The sequence below is a fragment of the Oncorhynchus kisutch genome, linkage group LG1 (assembly GCF_002021735.2).
Source record: "Oncorhynchus kisutch isolate 150728-3 linkage group LG1, Okis_V2, whole genome shotgun sequence".
Taxonomy (NCBI): Eukaryota; Metazoa; Chordata; class Actinopteri; order Salmoniformes; family Salmonidae; genus Oncorhynchus; species Oncorhynchus kisutch.
In genome coordinates, this window is record NC_034174.2 from 55,755,916 (window position 1) to 55,777,166 (window position 21,251).

Here is a 21,251-nt window from a genome sequence, read left to right on the forward strand (position 1 = left end):
GCCAAAGGGGCTTCAACAAAATACTGAGTAAAGGGTCTGAATACTTATGTAAATGTGATGTTTCAGTTTATGATTTTTATAAAAACCTGTTTTTGAATTGTCATTATGGGGTATTATGTGTAGCTTGATGAGGAAAAATAACAATTTAATACATTTTGGAAAAAAGCTGTAACGTAACAAAATGTGGAAAAAGCAAACGGGTCTGAATACTTTCCGAATGCACTGTATACCCTTTAAATACAAAAGTATGTTGACACCGGTGTATAATATTCTCATGAATATATAACAAGATTCTTGCTCCTTTCTTAAACCCATATCCCTCCATAACAAATTCCTCCAGTTACTAAATTCCCTTTACTAAATTCCCTTTCTGAACAGACTTATTTTTGTAATTACAACTCAAAACAGCTGTGGGGTGAGAGATGGTACAAGAGACCTAAACTATATTTCCACAAAATATGTGGACACCCCAAATTAGTGCATTCTGCTATTTCAGCCACACCCATTGCTGACAGGTGTATAAAATTGAGCACAGTCAACTGAAACGTCTAGGAACAACAACGGCTGAGCCGCAAAGTGGTAGGCCACACAAGCTCACAGAATGGGACCGCCGAGTGCTGAAGCTCGCAGCGTGTAAAAATATTTTCTCGGTTGCAACACTCACTGCGGAGTTCCAAACTGGCTCTGGAAGCAACGTCAGCACAAGAACTGTTTGTCGGGAGCTTCATTAAATGGATTTCCATGGCCGAGCAGCCGCACACAAACCTAAGATCACCATGTACAATGCTAAGCATCAGTTGGAGTGGTGTAAAGCTTGCCGCCATTGGACTCTGGTACAGTGGAAATGTGTTCTCTGCAGTGATGAATCACACTTCACCATCTGGCAGTCCAGCAGAAAAAAAATGGATTTGGCGGATGCCAGGAGGATGCTACCTGGCCGAATGCATAGTACCAACTGTAAAGTTTGGTGGAGGAGGAAAAATGGTCTGGGGCTGGTTTTCATGGTTCAAGCTAGGCCCCTTAGTTACAGTGAAGGGAAATCATAACTCTACAGCATACAATAACATTCTAGACAATACTGTGCTTCCAAATTTGTGGCAAAAGTTTGGGGGAAGGCCTGTTTCCGCATGACAATCCCCCCCGTGCACAAAGAGGTCCATACATAAATGGTTTGTTGAGATCGGTGTGGAAGAACTTGACTGGCCTGCACAGAGTCCTGATCTCAAATCCATCGAACACCTTTGGGTTTAATTGGATCCCCAACTGAAAGCCAGGCCCAATCTCCCAAAATCAGTGCCCGATTTCACTAATGCTCTTTAGGTTGAATGGAAGCAAGTCCCCGCAGCAATGTTCCAACATCTAGTCGAAAGCCTTCCCAAAAGTGTGGAGGCTGTTAGAGCAGCAAAGGGGGGACCAACTCCATATTAATGCCCATGATTTTGGAACAAGATGTTCGACGAGCAGGTGTCCACATACTTTTGGTCATGTAGTGTACCTCCAACAGTGTGTCACCTGAATGGAGAGAGAAGAGCAGACAGAGTATGTAGCCTTTCAATGATGTGAAACTAGTGGAGCATGGAATGCTCTTTGACAATAGAAGCTGCAGACAGCCCAGTCCTAGCCTAATCGCACACTTGGTCAGCGCACACACAAAGTCATCAAAGCATCCAAGGTTTTTCAAGAGAACTTTGTGCTTTGTGACGGGGTAGAGAAGGAATAGCACACATGACACATTCAATAGAGTATCAAGTCAAGTGGGTTTGATTCGTGTTACAGGCAGCACGAAGGCTATAAGGCCACTGTATTGCCTTTTGTACTACGACAGTACATCTCTATTGAAGGCTCCTTCGTTATTTCATTCCAAAGGCCTTCGGATTTTGAGTGAAACACCAAAAGATTTACCTCCATCTAAATCCAGCAAAACGCGAGTTTCTGATACCAAAGAAAAAAATGTTTTTTTTTTCTCTGGCTCTCCGTTTGTCTGCACAACATCAATGACGTTTGATGTTGCTCACGCTGTTGTCACTGCTATTTGCAATGTACACACAGAGCCCCTTAGATCAATTAGGGTGTGAAGAAATCAATGGCTTAACATGCCTGGGAACTCTTGGCGAATCAAATGCTTAATATTTTTTGCTCTAATTAAAACGGTCTCCAATGTAGCAGAAGCAATGGTTATCGAGCAGAGGCAGTTATTGAGTTTTGTGTCCTTAATCAAAGCTAAAACAGTTCAGTTCTGCGAAACAAGAAAATGAAGTCTCTCAACTATGCCTCTTTAGTCATTAGTGGTTACATTTGAGTGAAATACAGCCATCCAGGGGCTTGTTTTTATTCCAACACACACAGTAGTTAAACGTAAACACTAGGGTTGGGTTCTATTTCATTTCAATTCATTCAAATCAGGACTGACACTGGAATTGTCATTTCTGTTAACTTCCTGAATTTAATTAAGTGAAATTGTTGGAATGTTGTTGGTACTGTAAAAAAAAAAAAAAACATGTGGACACCCATGCGTTGCCACTTCCTTACTCAGAGTAACACAGCAGAAACATTTTAGGTTCCATTGAATCAAACCCATATTGTAAGCTTGCAACAGTAACTGCTAAGCTTCTACTAAGGCAGTGGGAGTACACATTTCCTCAGGGAAACATTCCACATTCCCTTAGGCTCAATTAGAAATGAAGGCAGTCAATTCAGGAAGTAAACAAATTACAGTTCAATAATTGAAAAAAGGGCATTTCTTTTCAATAAACTGAGAAGTAGAAGCTATTTAACTGCCTTCGATTATTGACTGCCTTCGATTTGAATTGAGCCCAACCCTGCAGGGAAAGGAAATGGAATCTATCCATTACCGACTACACCACTTAATGAATTCTTGGAAAATAAAACCACCAGGCCCACTCAGGAAAATCATTCACCGCACTCAATTCACCCCACTCACACCTTCCTCTCTGTGGGCTTGTCTCCCATGGAGCTGGGCCGTAGCCTTAGCACAGGGGTGTCAAAGTCATTCTTTGGAAGGCCTAGTGTCTACTGTTTTTTGTTTGTTTTTCCTTTCAGGTGAGGGGAGCTCCTTACTAATTAGTGACCTTAATTAATCAATCAAGTACAAAGGAAGAGCGAAAACCCGGACACACTCGGTCCTCCGTGGAATGAGTTTGACACTGCCCTACCGTGTCGCTAGGGCCGTAGCACTATAGCAGTGTTCTCCCACACACAGTGTGCTCCTGAGCCTCTTGCATGCTTCTGCATTAATTAGGCAAGCCAGTGCCAGCAGTTTGGAATAAGCCTGATGAAAGGGCAGAGTGGTTTGGCTCACGATCCACAGATCCTAACACAACTTGTGCCGAGGTATGGGGGGGGGGCAGCCTAGCCTTTTTCTTTTCCCTTTTCTCCATCTCTGACTTTCTGTGTTAGTTGATAATGTATTTTTACAAATATTTGTACCTAATACAAACATAACATTTAGCATAAAATGCTAAGTTGCATGCCTCTCTTTAGATCTTTACTGCCAAATTCTGAATGCAAAATGTCCCATCTTCCTCTTACTCCTCCCTTCCACACATCTACCCCACCCCACCCCACCCTCTCCCCCCAAATCCCCCCTGGCCCTCCGTTTCTCCTCAAAGGGGAGTAGTACCGCATGGTGTGCTTGGTTTAGCCTAGTTTGTATTCTACTTGACCAAAGCCAGAGAGCGGGAGCCGATTGGAGGCTGCAACAGGGCTGTACAGTGCACTGCTGTCAGCAAAGGTCACCACTCAACGGACGGGAAATCTGTTAAGCTTGCCAGAGTGACTGCCCACACACATGCACCCCGCATACCTCCATTACGTGCCTGGGCCAAGAAATCCCACGTCCCTCTCCCCTTTTACCCACTCCCCTCATCTCTCTCGTCCCCACTCGGTCTCACACACTTCTGCTGAGCCCATCAGTTCTCCTATTGGCACACTTCCTTCGACACTGCTGCCCATGCCCTTTTCCTTTCCAGAGACGCAACGCACGGCTTATCAGAATGACCTTAATTAAGATCACTTGGATATCAGAGCACATTTTTTTTGGGGGGGGTGTAATTGAGCTTCTGAGTAATTTAGTAAATACACAGAGCCCTGGCAAAGCCATTTTAGTGGGCAAACAGTCCCCTGTTCAAATAGGATCACTTGTGGCACGCTTGCCATAAGCAGGTCTCTGAATAGATGGTTTGATAAAGCAATTAAATGCATGGACACGAGAAAGCACACTCGCACCATACACACGCACTCACACACACTGCTTAGCTCCAACAAGACCCTTACAATTTGTAATAGCCAAATGAAGAAGAGATGCTATCCTGGCCCCACAACTCATACAGCACACTCAATAATAATATAATTGTTTAATGTGTCACTTTCACACCCACATGTAATTTACAGAGCAATACAATAAAGGGAGCCTCTTGTTAAAACATACATTAGATATCTTGTTTTTACTATTCAGGCCCTAATCGTAACGATGTGATGGATCTTGGTCATTTGGTCCGCAGTCTCTACAATCTGTTGTACCATAAACAAGACTTGGTGTTATTTATCTGTTTGCCAAGTGCCCACACATGAAATGGCACACACCTCGCATCAGCAAAGTCTATTCATCTTGCTTCCTCCCACATCTGAAAATGATTAGGCACACAGATAATGATTCAGGGAACACACACACTCATCTAATGGCACAAACTAACTTTGATTCATTGGGTGCCGGTGAATAGACAGGAAAAGCAGGAGGGACACAAACAAGTCTGAACAAAAGCCTTTGCTTTGTTGTGTATTTCATACAGAAAGATGGCACACAATAACATAACTGCCAATATGACAGACCTCCCAATATCATCCTCTTATTGTTGTTCTTGAATGCAACTCTGTTGGTCTTTTCTCCTATTATGTTAAAATGTAGCATTTTTTTTTTAAGTGGATAATTTTGGACTCCTGTTGTGTTGAGCTGTGATGCAGCCATTTCAGTAGAGTTTTTATGTTTGCAGCCATCTTTGACATCAGCAACACAGAGGCCAACTACATACAGCGCAGTTTGTGAACGAGGTGCCTACATATAGCGTTCACATTGTTCTTGCTGTTATTTTTCCATCTGTGTTTACACTGGAAAGAATTGCCCATTTTGGCAATTAATATTTGACTGCTGATGCAAAAGTGGTTTGTGGTCAGAATTCCTATAAACTAGCGACTTGACAGCCTGCATACTTAACTGTGTTCGAACTGTGCTTATCCAAGCGTTGAGAGAAGCAATTGTGACTATGGCTCTTCATGGCTTAAGGGGAAGAGAGATAAAGAATGGGGCCAATTGATTCAGTTACACACACGAATACATGAATAAAAACATAGACACATCTGTTATGCAGTGTAAGTAAGTAGTGAACTACATGTAGTTCAACTAGTAATTTAACTCCATTGTGGAGCAGTTTAACTAGTAAATTAAAATCTTGGTAGTGTTTTCTGTAGTTAACTACTTTTTTGCCGTGTAGCCTACTACTGGAACAATTTTATTTTGAGCCAAAATAAAATATGGGTGTATTAGGCAAGAATGTCCTTTCTTTTCGGCATCATACTTACCTAATTTTCACTTGAAACAGTTTTTGTGTTTAATAAGCTAAACAACACAGTTAACATTGGACTACAGAGTGATCTGTCATTGCAATTTGTAAACTATATTTTTCTTAAGGGTAGCTTTAGTGTAGCTTAACTTATTCCAGTGTGAAGTAATTGGTAGCTTGGGTAAACTATATTTTCAGAGTAGCTTCCCTACCAATGCCTCTACATTCCAATCGAAAATTACCTGCACCATCTCCACAGTCAAAACTGAGAGCTTTTTCCCTGTGGAAACGCTAGCCTGGACGGCCCCAGTGTATCCTGCTGATCTAAAAACGTTGTGACTAGTTCTAGTGACATTTGTGCTGTTGTTCTTGGCACTGAGGCTCGGCGGCCGGCTCCTTCTGCAACAACTCTGATCCTAATTGTTGTTGAATATTCCTAATCAACAGAGAACAGTCCCTCCCTCCACCACCACCACAAAGCCATGCAGATGTGTGGTGGGCCTGTTTGACAGTCACAGTGAATAACTCAGGAGGGAAAAATAACACATTGGTCTGCTGCGAAAATAATAAAAATAATGATCATACTCACTCGCCGAGGTTACCCCTTAGGTTGAGAGGCTATTTATACAGAAGTGATTATTGACTGCTCAAACTATAATTTAACGAGTTCAGGGGAAGGGTGGTGGATGTCACAGCAGTTACAGCTGTTAACAATGCCATTTCTCATTCCCATTCGACTAGTTGGGATATTTTGAAAGAAGCAGCAAACATTGTGGAAGGTTGAGACAGATTGGAGGACAACTGCTGTTTGAGGAGTAGCGAGGCGTGCCTTCGGTTTGGCTGCTGCTTAGCTCCCTGCATATCATTTTCTGCACAGGGTATCTGTGCCCATTGATTTCAGTATCAGAACTGTCGGATCTTTCCACATGAACATAGTGGAGGCTGGGCTGAGTGTGGAGACATGTTATGTGAAGCGGGCAGATTGTCGCCCCCAAAGCTGCTCTGAGGGTGTTTACTATTACAGCTTAGTATTGATAGACACATTTTCTTACTTGCTGTACATTTCTGTACGGGCAAAGGATGGTCAAAGTCCTTATTCCACCCAACGACAAATCCTTAATTATTACCATTATAGGTCAAATGAACATACTTTATCAATAAGGATCGAAAGCTGTATTGAATGCTGTGAAAAGTCGATTTTATGGAGGTATAGATGGCGTGCGAATAACTCGTCCATTAACTTTCTTAATGCGCATTTTGAAGCCGCGGTGCTCTATAATATGCAACTGTCCTCATTTTCCCAGGCATCCGGGTGTGAAACCTCTCTCCTTGGTCACTCCTGATGTGGATGCTGGGTAAGACAGGCACATCATGCATGCAGGCAGGAGGACTAACCCAGCATCTTCCTCATTACAAAAACATAGTGGCCCATGTCTGGTTCTAATACTAAGTTCACGAGAGTTATCTGGCTCTAAGGTATGAAAAAAGCAATGTGCATTGTAAAAGGGAGGTTACATAAATGTGTAGGCAAACTGCACATTAGGCCGAACTGAAATAAAGAGAGGTATCCACCTATATTCAATAAGAATGCATACTGTATAGACAAAGCCCATTGAGGGCTGCAGGGAAACCTCAGAAATAACCATTAAAGCCATAAAAATAATCTCCATTTGCTACTAGAAAGCTAATTGAGTAATTATCTCTCCATTTAGTGCCTATGGTTACATTTTCTTATGGGCCCCAACTGAGATGTGTGAGTAGCTAACTTGATAGACAGAGTCTAATCTGACTAACTGATTAAATCCTTAGACCCAGAAAAAGGAACAGATGTTTTTATAGAACTGTAATCAATTCACGAGACCAATTCATTCTTATTTTACTTACAACAACAAAAAAGAGATTAAGACAACCGTTTTCATTTTTAATATCAAGTTATGATTTGATTTGAGCATCCTCTAAATCAGTGGTGTCAAACATATGGCCCACGGGTAAAACAAAATAAGTATAATTTTTTACATTTATTTACCTTATTTACTGAAATCAAATCGAAACTGTGTAGAAATGATAATGAACCAACATTCCAACAGTTTCTTAACTGTTTCCAGCTCGCTAATAATCAGCTAAGCTAGACAGTCAGGGAGCATTGACAATTCCTAAAACAATTTTGACAGCGAAGAAATAACACCACATGATTTATGCTGCCCCCAGTGAAGAATGAATTTGACACCCCTGCTCTAAGTAGTATGTTATTGTTAATAATATAGATTTAAGTTTGCCGATGACACAACGGTGGAAAGTCTGATCACTGATGACGATGAGACAACCTACAGTGAGGAAGTCAGAGAACTTGCAGTGTGGAAACGGAGGGCCGATTCACATCGACGAGACTGTAGTGGAACGGGTCAAGAGCTTTCACATGAAGGACCTATCATGGTCCAAACACACCAACACAGTCGTGAAGAGGGCACGACTTTTCCCCCTCAGGAGGCTGAAAAGATTGGGCAGGGCCCTCAGATCCTCACAGTTCCACAGCTGCACCATTGAGAGCATCTTGACTGGCTGCATCACTGCTTGGTATGGCAACAGCTTGGCATCCAACCGTAAGGCACTACAGAAGGTAGTGTGTACGGCCCAGTACAGTGAGGGAAAAAAGTATTTGATCCCCTGCTGATTTTGTACGTTTGCCAACGGACAAAGAAATGATCCGTCTATAATTTTAATGGTAGGTTTATTTGAACAGTGAGAGACAGAATAACAAAACAATCCAGAAAAACGCATGTCAAACATGTTATAAATTGATTTGCATTTTAATGAGGGAAATAAGTATTTGACCCCTCTGCAAATCCTGACTTAGTACTTGGTGGCAAAACCCTTGTTGGCAATCAGAGGTCAGACGTTTCTTATAGTTGGCCACCAGGTTTGCACACATCTCAGGAGGGATTTTGTCCCACTCCTCTTTGCAGATATTCTCAATGTCATTAAGGTTTCGAGGCTGACGTTTGGCAACTCGAACCTTCAGCTCCCTCCACAGAGATTTTCTATGGGATTAAGGTCTGGAGACTGGCTAGGCCACTCCAGGACCTTAATGTGCTTCTTCTTGAGCCACTCCTTTGTTGCCTTGGCAACAAAGCATAATGTTTCCACCTCCATGTTTGACGGTGGGGATGGCTTTCTTGGGGTCATAGGCAGCATTCCTCCTCCTCCTCCAAACACGGCGAGTTGAGTTGATGCGAAAGAGCTCCATTTTGGTCTCATCTGACCACAACACTTTCACTCAGTTGTCCTCTGAATCCTTCAGATGTTCATTGGCAAACTTCAGAAGGGCATGTATACAGTGGGGAGAACAATTATTTGATACACTGCCGATTTTGTAGGTTTTCCTACTTACAAAGCATGTAGAGGTCTGTAATTTTTATCATAGGTGCACTTCAACTGTGAGAGACGGAAACAAAAATCCAGAAAATCACATTGTATGATTTTTAAGTAATTAATTTGCATTTTATTGCATGACATAAGTATTTGATACATCAGAAAAGCAGAACTTAATATTTGGTACAGAAACATTTGTTTGCAATTACAGAGATCATACGTTTTCCTGTAGTTCTTGACCAGGTTTGCACACACTGCAGCAGGGATTTTGGCCCACTCCTCCATACAGACTTTTTCCAGATCCTTCAGGTTTCGGGGCTGTCGCTGGGAAATACTGACTTTCAGCTCCCTCCAAAGATGTTCTATTGGGTTCAGTTCTGGAGACTGGCTAGGCCACTCCAGGACCTTGAGATGCTTCTTACGGAGCCACTCCTTAGTTGCCCTGGCTGTGTGTTTCGGGTCGTTGTCATGCTGGAAGACCCAGCCACGACCCATCTTCCATGCTCTTACTGAGGGAAGGAGGTTGTTGGCCAAGATCTTGTGATACATGGCCCCATCCATCCTGCCCTCAATACGGTGCAGTCGTCCTGTCCCCTTTGCAGAAAAGCATCCCCAAAGAATGATGTTTCCACCTCCATGCTTCACAGTTGGGATGGTGTTCTTGGGGTTGTACTCATCCTTCTTCTTCCTCCAAACACGGCGAGAGGAGTTTAGACCAAAAAGCTCTATTTTTGTCTCATCAGACCACATGACCTTCTCCCATTCCTCCTCTGGATCATCCAGATGGTCATTGGCAAACTTCAGACGGGCCTGGACATGCTCTGGCTTGAGCAGGGGGACCTTGCATGCACTGCAGGATTTTAATCCATGACAGCGTAGTGTGTTACTAATGGTTTTCGTTGAGACTGTGGCCCAGCTCTCTTCAGGTCATTGATCAGGTCCTGCCGTGTAGTTCTGGGCTGATCCCTTACCTTCCTCGTGATCATTGATGCCCCACGAGGTGAGATCTTGCATGGAGCCCCAGACTGAGGGTGATTGACCGCCATCTTAAACTTCTTAAATGTTCTAATAATTGCGCCAACAGTTGTTGCCTTCTCTCCAAGCTGCTTGCCTATTGTCCTGTAGCCCATCCCAGCCTTGTGCAGGTCTCCAATTTTTTCCCTGATGTCCTTACACAGCTCTCTGGTCTTGGCCATTGTGGAGAGGTTGGAGTCTGTTTGATTGACTGTGTGGACAGGTGTCTTTTATACAGGTAACAAGTTAAACAGGTGCAGTTAATACAGGTAATGAGTGGAGAACAGGAGGGCTTCTTAAAGAAAAACTAACAGGTCTGTGAGAACCCGGAATTCTTACTGGTTGGTAGGTGATCAAATACTTGTCATGCAATAAAATGCAAATTAATTACTTAAAAATCATACAATGTGATTTTCTGGATTTTTGTTTTAGATTCTGTCTCTCACAGTTGAAGTGTACCTATGATTAAAAAAATACCTCTACATGCTTTGTAAGTAGGAAAATCGGCAATGTATCAAATATTTGTTCTCCCCACTGTATGTGCTTTCTTGAGCAGGGGGAACTTGCGGGCGCTGCAGGATTTCAGTCCTTCACGGCGTAGTTTGTTACCAATTGTTTTCTTGGTGACTATGGTCCCAGCTGCCTTGAGATAATTGACAAGATCCTCCCATGTAGTTCTGGGCTGATTCCTCACCGTTCTCGTGATCATTGCAACTCCACGAGGTGAGATCTTGCATGGAGCCCCAGGCCGAGGGAGAGATTGACAGTTCTTTTGTGTTTCTTCCATTTGTGAATAATCACACCAACTGTTGTCACCTTCTCGCCAAGCTGCTTGGCAATGGTCTTGTAGCCCATTCCAGCCTTGTGTAGGTCTACAATCTTGTCCCTGACATCCCTGGAGAGCTCTTTGGTCTTGGCCATGGTGGTGAGTTTGGAATCTGATTGATTGATTGCTTCTGTGGACATGTGTCTTTTATACAGGTAACAAACTGAGATTAGGAGCACTCCCTTTAAGAGTGTGCTCCTAATCTCAGCTCGTTACCTGTATAAGAGACACCTGGGAGCCAGAAATCGTTTTGATTGAGAGGGGGTCAAATACTTATTTCCCTCATTTAAATTTTGACATGTGTTTTTCTGGATTTATTTGTTGTTCTTCTGTCTCTCACTGTTCAAATAAACCTACCATTACAATTATAGACTGATCATTTCTTTGTCAGTTCGCAAACGTACAAAATCAGCAGGGGATCAAATACTTTTTTCCCTCACTGTACATCACTGGGGCAGAGATCCCTGCCATCCAGGACCTCTATACCAAGCAGTGTCAGAGGAAGGCCATACAAATTGTCAAAAGCTCCAGCCACCTAAGTCATAGACTGTTCTCTCTGCTACCGCATGACAAGTGCTACCGGAGCTCCAAGTCTGTGACCAAAAGGTTCCTGAACAGCTTCTACCCCCAAGCCATTAGACTGCTGAACAGTTAATCAAATGGCTACCCGAACTACACTACATTACCAAAAGTATGTGGACACTTGCTCGTCGAACATCTCATTCGAAAATCATGGGCATTAATATGGAGTTGGTGCCCCCATTGCTGCTATAACAGCCTCCACTCTTCTGGGAAGACTTTCCACTAAATGTTGGAACATTGCTGCGGGGACTTTCTTCCATTCAGCCACAAGAGTATTAGTGAGGTTAGGCACTGATGATTCCAATTCATCCCAAATGTGTTTGATGGAGGTCAGGGTTCTTCTGTGCAGGCCAGTCAAGGTTTTCTACACCGACAAACCATTTCTGTATTGAACTCACTTTGTGCACGGGGGTGTTATCATGCTGAAACAAGAAAGGGCCTTCCCCAAACTGTAGCTACAAAGTGGGAATCACAGAATCGTCTAGAATGTCATTGTATGCTGTAGCGTTAAGATTTCCCCTCACTGGAATTAAGACCGAACCATGAAAAACAGCCCAGACCATTATTCCTCCTCAACCAAACTTTACATTTGGCACTATGCATTCGGGCAGGTAGTGTTCTACTGGCATCCGACAAACCCAGATTCGTCCGTCGGACTGCCAGATGGTGAAGCATGATTCATCACTTCAGAGAACGCGTTTTCACTGCTCCAGATTCCAATGGCGATGAGCTTTACACCACTCCAGCCAAAGCTTGGCATTGGTGATCTTAGGCATGAGTGTGGCTGCTCGGCCATGGAAAACTATTTCATGAAGCTCCCTACGAACAGTTCTTGAGAGGACATGGCTTCCAGAGGCAGATTGGAACTCGGTAGTGAGTGATGCAACTGAGGACAGATGATTTTTACGCGCCACGTATTTCAGCACTCAGCGGTCCCGTTCTTTGAGCATGTGTGGCCTACCACTTCACTCTTGAGCCGTTATTGCTCTTAGACATTTACACTTCACAATAACATCACTTACAGTTGACTGGGGCAGCTCTAGCAGGGCAGAAATTTGACGAACTGACTTGTTGGAAAGTTGGCATCCTATGATGGTGCCACGTTGAAAGTCACTGAGCTCTTCAGTAAGGCATTCTACTGCCAATGTCTGTCAATGGAGATTGCATGGCTGTGTACTCAATTTTATACACCTGTCAGAAACGAGTGTGGTTGAAATAGTCTAATAAACTCATTTGAAGGGGTGTCCAACAGTGTTGTGTTCAAGACCAAGACCCGAGCAAATTGAGTCCAAGTCAAGGCCAAGACCGGGAGGGGAACAAGGGGTCCTAGAGTCAAGACCGATACCCAAATTCTTTTGTCAAATTAACACCATGATAAGAGTTCAAAATGTCCAGTATTTCTGTGATAATGTCAGAACAACATATGGATTATTTAGACATTCAGAATATTGAAAAAATAAATGCAGGGGGAAATAGAGCCACTCTATAATTTATTATTAACCCAAACACAGTGGGGAACCATGGGTCCTTCTACGCCTTCAGAGAAGGGCTAAGGGTTTATAAAATAATAATATAATTATGATCATTATATTATTTTTAATGATGTTCTGATTTAACATCTTCAGTTTTCAGGATTTCTCTTTGCTGGTCTCTGGGGAGATAAATCTAGCTAGCTAAGTCAGTCATTGGCTAGGCCATCAGAAGCTAGATAAAGGCATCTGTCAACTGTATTAGGGCAACATTTTGGGAGTGACAGTGGAATCAACCAATCACATTTTGACTTCATGAGTGGGACAATTTTTGTTAGCTTCTAATTTGTTAGCTTCTCCCTTTTCAAGAATAACTTTCACCAAGAAGTTAAGTTTCAAATGATCATCATCTGGTGAGTGAAACTCAGTTATTTATTGCAGCACGCTTGCTGTTGTTAGCCATCTCTTTGGAAATAACTGTGTGTGAAACATTGTTTAATTTTTAAGTAGAACTGACAACATTTTAGCAACACAAAATCTTATTAAAATCTGTTCATATACACCCCCACTTAAAACATTTCTGATAAGCAACCACTTAGATATGGTAATTTTCACATTTTCATAAATTCTTACAATGTTTTGGAATTACACATACTAAGACATTTGTGAAAATTATATATCAATATAGCGTGGGAAAGCTGCCATGCATTTGGACAATTAATAGACACTGCAATAAAAACATCTGTCTTGTCCAGGACCAGAGTCTACACAGACTGATGCGCTATAGCCAATCAGAGCAACAGTAGACCTTTATATACTGAACAGAAATATAAACAAATAATGCAACAATTTATAACATTTTACAGAGTTACAGTTAATATGAGGAAATCTGTCAATTTAAATAAATAAATTAGGCTCTAATCTATGGATTTCACATAACTGGGAATACAGATATGCATCTGTTGGCCACAGACACCTTTAAAATGTCGGGGCTTGGATCAGAAAACCAGTCAATGGTGTGACCACCATTTGCCTCATGCAGCGCGACACATCTCCTTTACATCGAGTTGATCAGGCTGTTGATTGTGGCCTGAGGAATGTTTATCTCACTCCTCTTCAATGGCTGTGCAAAGTTGCTGGATATTGGCGGGAACTGGAACACGCTGTCGTACATGTTGATCCAGGGCGCACAAACATGCTCAATGGCCACATGTCTGGTGAGTATCAAGAACTCAGACATTCTCAGCTTCCAGGAATTGTGTACAGTCCCTTGCGAGATGGGTCCGTGAATTATCATGCTGAAACATGAGGTGATGGCGGCGGATGAATGGCATGATAACGGGCCTCAGGATCTCATCACGGTATCTCTGTGCACTCAAATTGCCAGCAATAAAATGCAATTGGGCCTCCAAGGTGGTGCAGTGGTCTAAGGCACTGCATCGCAGTGCTAGCTGTGCCACTAGAGATTCTGGGTTCGAGTCCAGGCTCTGTCGCAGCCGGCTGCGACCGGGAAACCCATGTGGTCTAATTGGATTTCTGCAAATATGTAAACACCATGGGAGTCCTCTTACATTTTGGGAACTTTAGAGTTCTATTGATTAAACCACCATGAAAAGGTAGGCTCTCTTCTCCCTCAGTTGTGAGGCAGAGCAAGATAAGCTAAAATCTAATGAAGGAACATTAGATAAACCCTCTCAAACTTTCTCAAGTAGTTGGCCGTCAAAATTGTATTGATAAAGGATGGGGAATTGTAGCCTTGTTGTCAATGCATGCTTGTCCCAACCAAGAACACAAGCTAACTGCCGAAAGTTGGCTGGCATGCTAGTTAGCTACTACCAGACACAAGAGATCGAGAACACCTCACTCTGACCATTTTACTCACTGCAGCAGAGCTGGTTAGGCTGTTTAATGACATCTAGAGCATTGACTAACTGTTACCGTAAACTCACCCCTTTCCGTACAAATGTGCGGCATTCAAACGAATGGACTGCAGTGACTGTGTTGGCATCAAAGTCCGGGGTGTGACATGGTAATGGACTAACAGTATTGGAGAAAAGATGAAAAAACTAACCCCTCTGATGCTGTACATTACATCATGACATGTCACTACGTAACGTACAGCGCGCATTTTCAACTTATTTTGTGCAGCCTCTATACAGCCTCTTTCCACCAGGGGTAGCCCTTCTCTCGCAGATTAAAATGTAATACCTATTGTTGCCTTAGTTATCATTTACTGGTAGATATCATAAATCAAAACATCTTTCCTTCCCTGGTTACCAATGTCATTCTTCTGTGAGCTGTTCCATACAAAAACCAGTTGAGAGCGGCACACTCTTGCTGCCTGCAGATTATATTCCACTAAAACTAGGCTGTGTGTGTGGTACGCATGTGAATATACTGTATTTCACCTGCTTTGTGATTGTGTAGGCTACTTTGTGCATGATTTCTCTATTGTACTACATAATTGATCAATTGTAGACCTCCACTACACTACTTTGATATATAAGCACCGGTAGGGATTAAGAAGTGAGTATAAACAATGTCCACTGGGAAAAAAAGTAGGTATACAGTTTATACCTGCATATACCCTCCAATACACCACTGGCACTTTGAGTTTTACAAAAAGTGTGCACTCCTACATGAGTGCGCTGGTATTATGGTTGCTGTCCTTTCAGAATCACAAACATGTCACACACTGAAGAGCTATAGGTTCGCCACTGTGCAAACATGTTTATAATAGATATAAAGGCTTTTAATATTAATGTTTCAAGAAAGGAGTGTATATATAGACCGGTCTCGAGTACCATAACACTGGTATATAGTGTATTTAAATTGACCCCCTTTATTTGCAATGACAATCTTGCACTGGCTCTATGCACACTCACTGGACTCTACCCAGACACTCACACATACTACACTACACTCCAACACACACAAAACACACCAACACATGCGTATTGATACTCTATTTATTGTCTATCCTGATTGCCTTGTCACTTATACCCCTACCTACATGTAAATATTACCTAAATAACCTCAATTGCCTCGTACCGGTACTCCTTGTATATAGCCTCATTATTGTCATTTTAGTGTTACTTTTTTTGTGTGTTTTTTTTTGCACATTGTTTGTACTTTTCAGTTATGCATTGTTGGGAAAGGGCTCATAAGAATTTTACAGTGAAGTCTACACTTACATTTACAAATACATTTGATCTGATTTTATTAAGTGGTGTTTCATTTTTTTAAAGAAAAATAAAGGACAGTAGTTTAACACTTGAGCAGTGGCAGAAAAAGAGTAGTGTCGGGTAATGACTTAGTTTTCAGTGGCATGTCATTTTACCAAGCTGTGTTTATGAGGTCAATACCATCGCCCACAGGGGACACAGAGCATGTGAACTATTATACACTGTGTAACAGAGATTGCAAGGACACAAATAATAGGCTTTCATTTGATCTCCAAAAAGCATGTAATACTCCTTTTCCAAATCGCTTTGGACAAGCTGACAGTGGCGGGAAGAGACTTGAGGGAAGTGCCCTGGGACGAGCAAGAGCAACACTAAGGGCTTAATTCAATCTGTATCGCTGAAGCTTTACAGATTGCGCGATCAAAATGTTAAGGTCATTTCTGTTTGAGCTGACTTATGCAGCATTTACCGTGAATGCAGCCTCTGCTAACATGGGAACAGTGCCTTTAAATTTCAATCATGCTGTAACAACGAACTTCAGCGCTGCGGATTGAATCCAGCCCTTAGAGAGACAAGACAGAGGATACTCGTTATGAACTGGGAGTGAGCCCATGTGATGCCATTCATTTTCAGGCCCTTTTTAAAAATGCAATAAAGTAAAGTGGCAGTGAAGGGAGACGTGATGATTACAAACTCGGACAGCTGATATGGGTGGGCAGGATTTGTGGGCAGAACTGAAAAAGCTTGTGCGAGCAAGGAGGCCTACAAACCTGACTCAGTTACACCAGCTCTGTCAGGAGGAATGGGACAAAATTTGAACAACTTATTGTGGGAAGCTTGTGGAAGGCTACCCGAAACAACATTTGACACAAGATAAACAATTTAAAGGCAATGCTACCAAATACTAATTGAGTGTATGTAAACTTCTGACCCACTGGGAAGGTGATGAAATAAATCATTCTCTCTACTATTATTCTGACATTTCACATTCTTAAAATAAAGTGGTGATCTTAACTGACCTAAGACGGGGATTTTTTTTTACTCAGACCAGCTGGCTGGTGTCTTTACGGATGTTCTGATGTTCAAACATGCTTCAAGAGGGCCACCATTGTCCCTGTTCCCAGGAAAGCTAAGGTAACTGAGCAAAACGACTACTGCCCCGCAGCACACACTTCTGTCATCATAAAGTGCTTTGAGAGACTAGTCAAGGACCATAACACCTCCACCCTACCAGACACCCTAGACCCACTCCAATTTGCTTACCGCCCAAATAGGTCCACAGACGATGCAATCTCAACCACACTCCACACTCGCCTAACCCATCTGGACAAAAGGAATGCCTATGTGAGAATGCTGTTCATCGACTACAGCTCAGCATTTAACATCATAGTACCCTCCAGACCCTGGGTCTCGACCCCGCCCTGTGCAACTGGGTACTGGACTTCCTGATGGGCCGCCCCCAGGTGGTGAGGGTAGGTAACAACATCTCCACCCCACTGATCCTCAACAGTGCGTTCTGAGCCCTCTCCTGTACTCCCTGTTCACCCATGACTGCGTGGCCATGCACGCCTCCAACTCAATAATCAAGTTTGCGGACGACACAATAGTGGTAGGCTTGATTACCAACAACGACGAGATGGCCTACAGGGAGGAGGTGAGGGCCCTCGGAGTGTGGTGTCAGGAAAATAACAAAACAAAGGAGATGATGATTGTGGACTTCAGGAAACAGTAGAGGGAGCACCCCCCTATCCACATCGATGGGACAGTAGTGGAGAGGGTAGTTAGTTTTAAGTTCCTCGGCGTACACATCACGGACAAACTGAATTGGTCCACTCACACAGACAGCGTTGTGAAGAAGGCGCAGCAGCGCCGCTTCAACCTCAGGAGGCTGAAGAAATTCGGCTTGTCACCAAAAGCACTCACAAACTTCTACAGATGCACAATCGAGAGCACCCTGTCGGGCTGTATCACCGCCTGGTACGGCAACTGCTCCGTCCACAACCGTAAGGCTCTCCAGAGGGTAGTGAGGTCTGCACAACGCATCACCGGCGGCAAACTACCTGCCCTCCAGGACAGCTACACCACCGGATGTCACAGGAAGACCATAAAGATCATCAAGGACAACAACAACCACCCGAGCCACTGCCTGTTCACCCCGCTATCATCCAGAAGGCAGAGTAAGTACAGGTGCATCAAAGCAGGGACCGAGAGACTGAAAAACAGCTTCTATTTCAAGGCCATCAGACTGTTAAACAGCCACCACTAACATTGAGTGGCTGCTGCCAACACACTCACTCAACTCCAGCCACTTTAATAATGGGAATTGATGTAAAATATATCACTAGCCACTTTAAACAATGCTACTTAATATAATGTTTACATACCCTACATTACTCATCTCATATGTTTATGTATGGCGTGGCGGAGATCTTTGTGGGCTATTCTCGGCCTTGTCTCATGATGGTAAGTTGGTGGTTGAAGATATCCCTCTAGTGATGTGGGGGCTGTGCTTTGGCAAAGTGGGTGGGGTTATATCCTTCCTGTTTGGCCCTGTCCGGGGGTGTCCTCGGATGGGGCCACAGTGTCTCCTGACCCCTCCTGTCTCAGCCTCCAGTATTTATGCTGTAGTAGTTTGTGTCGGGGGGCTAGGGTCAGTTTGTTATATCTGGAATACTTCTCCTGTCCTATCCTGTGTCCTGTGTGAATTTAAGTAAGTATGCTCTCTTTCTCTCTTTCTTTCTCTCTCTCGGAGGACCTGAGCCCTAGGACCATGCCTCAGGACTACCTGACATGATGACTCCTTGCTGTCCCGAGTCCACCTGGCCGTGCTGCTGCTCCAGTTTCAACTGTTCTGCCTGTGATTATTATTATTTGACCATGCTGGTCATTTATGAACATTTTAACATCTTGGCCATGTTCTGGTATAATCTCCACCCGGCACAGCCAGAAGAGGACTGGCCACCCCACATAGCCTGGTTCCTCTCTAGGTTTCTTCCTAGGTTTTGGCCTTTTCTAGGGAGTTTTTCCTAGCCATCGTGCTTCTACACCTGCATTGCTTGCTGTTTGGGGTTTTAGGCTGGGTTTCTGTACAGCACTTTGAGATATCAGCTGATGTACGAAGGGCTATATAAATACATTTGATTTGATTTGATGTATATACTGTACCCTATATCATCTACTGCATCTTTATGTAATACATGAACCTCTAGCCACTTTAAACTATGCCACTTTGTTTACATACCCTACATTACTCATGGCATATGTGTATACTGTACTTGATACCATCTGCTGCATTTTGCCTATGCCGTTCTGTACCATCACTCATTCATATATCTTTATGTACATATTCTTTATCCCTTTACACTTGTGTGTGTATAAGGTAGTAGTTTTGGAATTGTTAGGTTAGATTACTCGTTGGTTATTACTGCATTGTCAGAACTAGAAGCACAAGCATTTCGCTACACCCGCATTAACATCTGCTAACCATGTGTATGTGACAAATACATTTGATTTGATATGTTTCATCCTTAATTTGACAGGCATTCTGAATGCTGGATATCTTCCTGCAAGTTGGCTTCCAGAAATTTCAAACCATCTTAATGTGAAATATTCAAATAAACATGTACATCCTTATAACTCAAATTAACTAAACTGAAAGAGGAATGTTCTCTGCTTGATTGTTAATTCACAACAAAAAAGTTTACAATGACAAGGGAGTTCATTAAAAACAAACTCTGAGAGTTGGATATTTACTCCATTTAGTTTTGTTTTAATGCCAAAAATATCAACACCATGACCAGTGTAGTTTTAACATAAAATGGGGGTGTCCAGTCTAAGTATTGCCACCAGTCATACGACAGGACCATATAGAACATTAAAATTATTTTCAAAAGGCTAGTCCTTATAGCTGGTATAACCTACTGTTACATTGTAACAAATGTTATATTTCAATGGCGAACATGTATAAAGATGGCAGAGCACAGATACTGAATGATGTCATTGTTTTACCACATAGTCTTTAAACTATGGGGTGCGACATGGTTCAATGCACCAATAAATTAGCACAATATACTTTTTAAAATTGCTGCTGTCTTGGAGCTAGAATAGGCATCATGCTAATGCCGATACAAAGAAAGAGTAACGTAGAGAAATATGGCAAATGAGGCATTTGTGGTAAGTGCATGAGGCAGCCACCTTCATGCACTTCCTCCATTGCTGCCATGTTGGACAATTTCATTCCAGTTACAATGAAAATGTGAGTGTTATTGTCATAGAACATTTGGTGACAGCATCTTAGCGGCCAAAACAGGACGTCAGTATGGCAACATGGTCCAGTTGTATACTAGTTGTACACTATTTTGTAAAAACAATTTAAGCAACCCGAAAATACTTAAACTGGTTGTAAATCTGCTTATCCGACCAGATAACAACCAACATATGACATCTTTCCTAAATGTTCAATATATCACTGCTCAGACTATTGTTAGGTTCCTAATACTGTATTGGTTATTAAAGCCACTGCACATACCTGTCTACTCTGACCAGGTAACGAGGAGGTCTGATACTAGATGCTTGGTCCCAGTGCTCTCAGCCCGGGACTGTACAATGGAATCCTGCAATTTAAAAGAAGCATGATAAGCAGAGTGATTTCACTACAGAGACGTAACCTGTCGCAGCAGAGGCTCACCTGAGACCTTATCACTAAAAACACCCTGTGGATTCAATTAGTGAGTCCAGGATTACTGCTGCAGCATCTGGATGATAAAATATTATTCCCTACAGAGCTTAACATTGCAAATATTGAATGATTCCCCCCCCCCCGTATGTGCCAATATTCTGTCCTATTTAAAGAGGATATGTTGCATGTCTTGATGGCTTTCAACAGGGAAAAGATAGTTAGGCAACATCTTTTGGTGAAAAATCAGTTCACTGTGAGATAACGGTAGTTTCTTACTAATAGGCTACTTGTTGGTTAGAAACAAGTGATCTGGGAACTCGTGTTTTCCAAAGCTCGAAGGTAACCCGTAGGAGTACTGTTGATCAAAGATTGAGGTCTGGTCTGTCCAGAACCCAACCATGCTCCTCAAAACATGGCCGTATCATAACACATGCTCTATGTTGAAAATATTCGATCATCGTGCTTAAGAAAAAAAGTTACTACCCACTGGATTTTACACACGATAGAAGACATACTTTCTCTACAACGTGAATTGGAGTTAGCTCCTGGAAG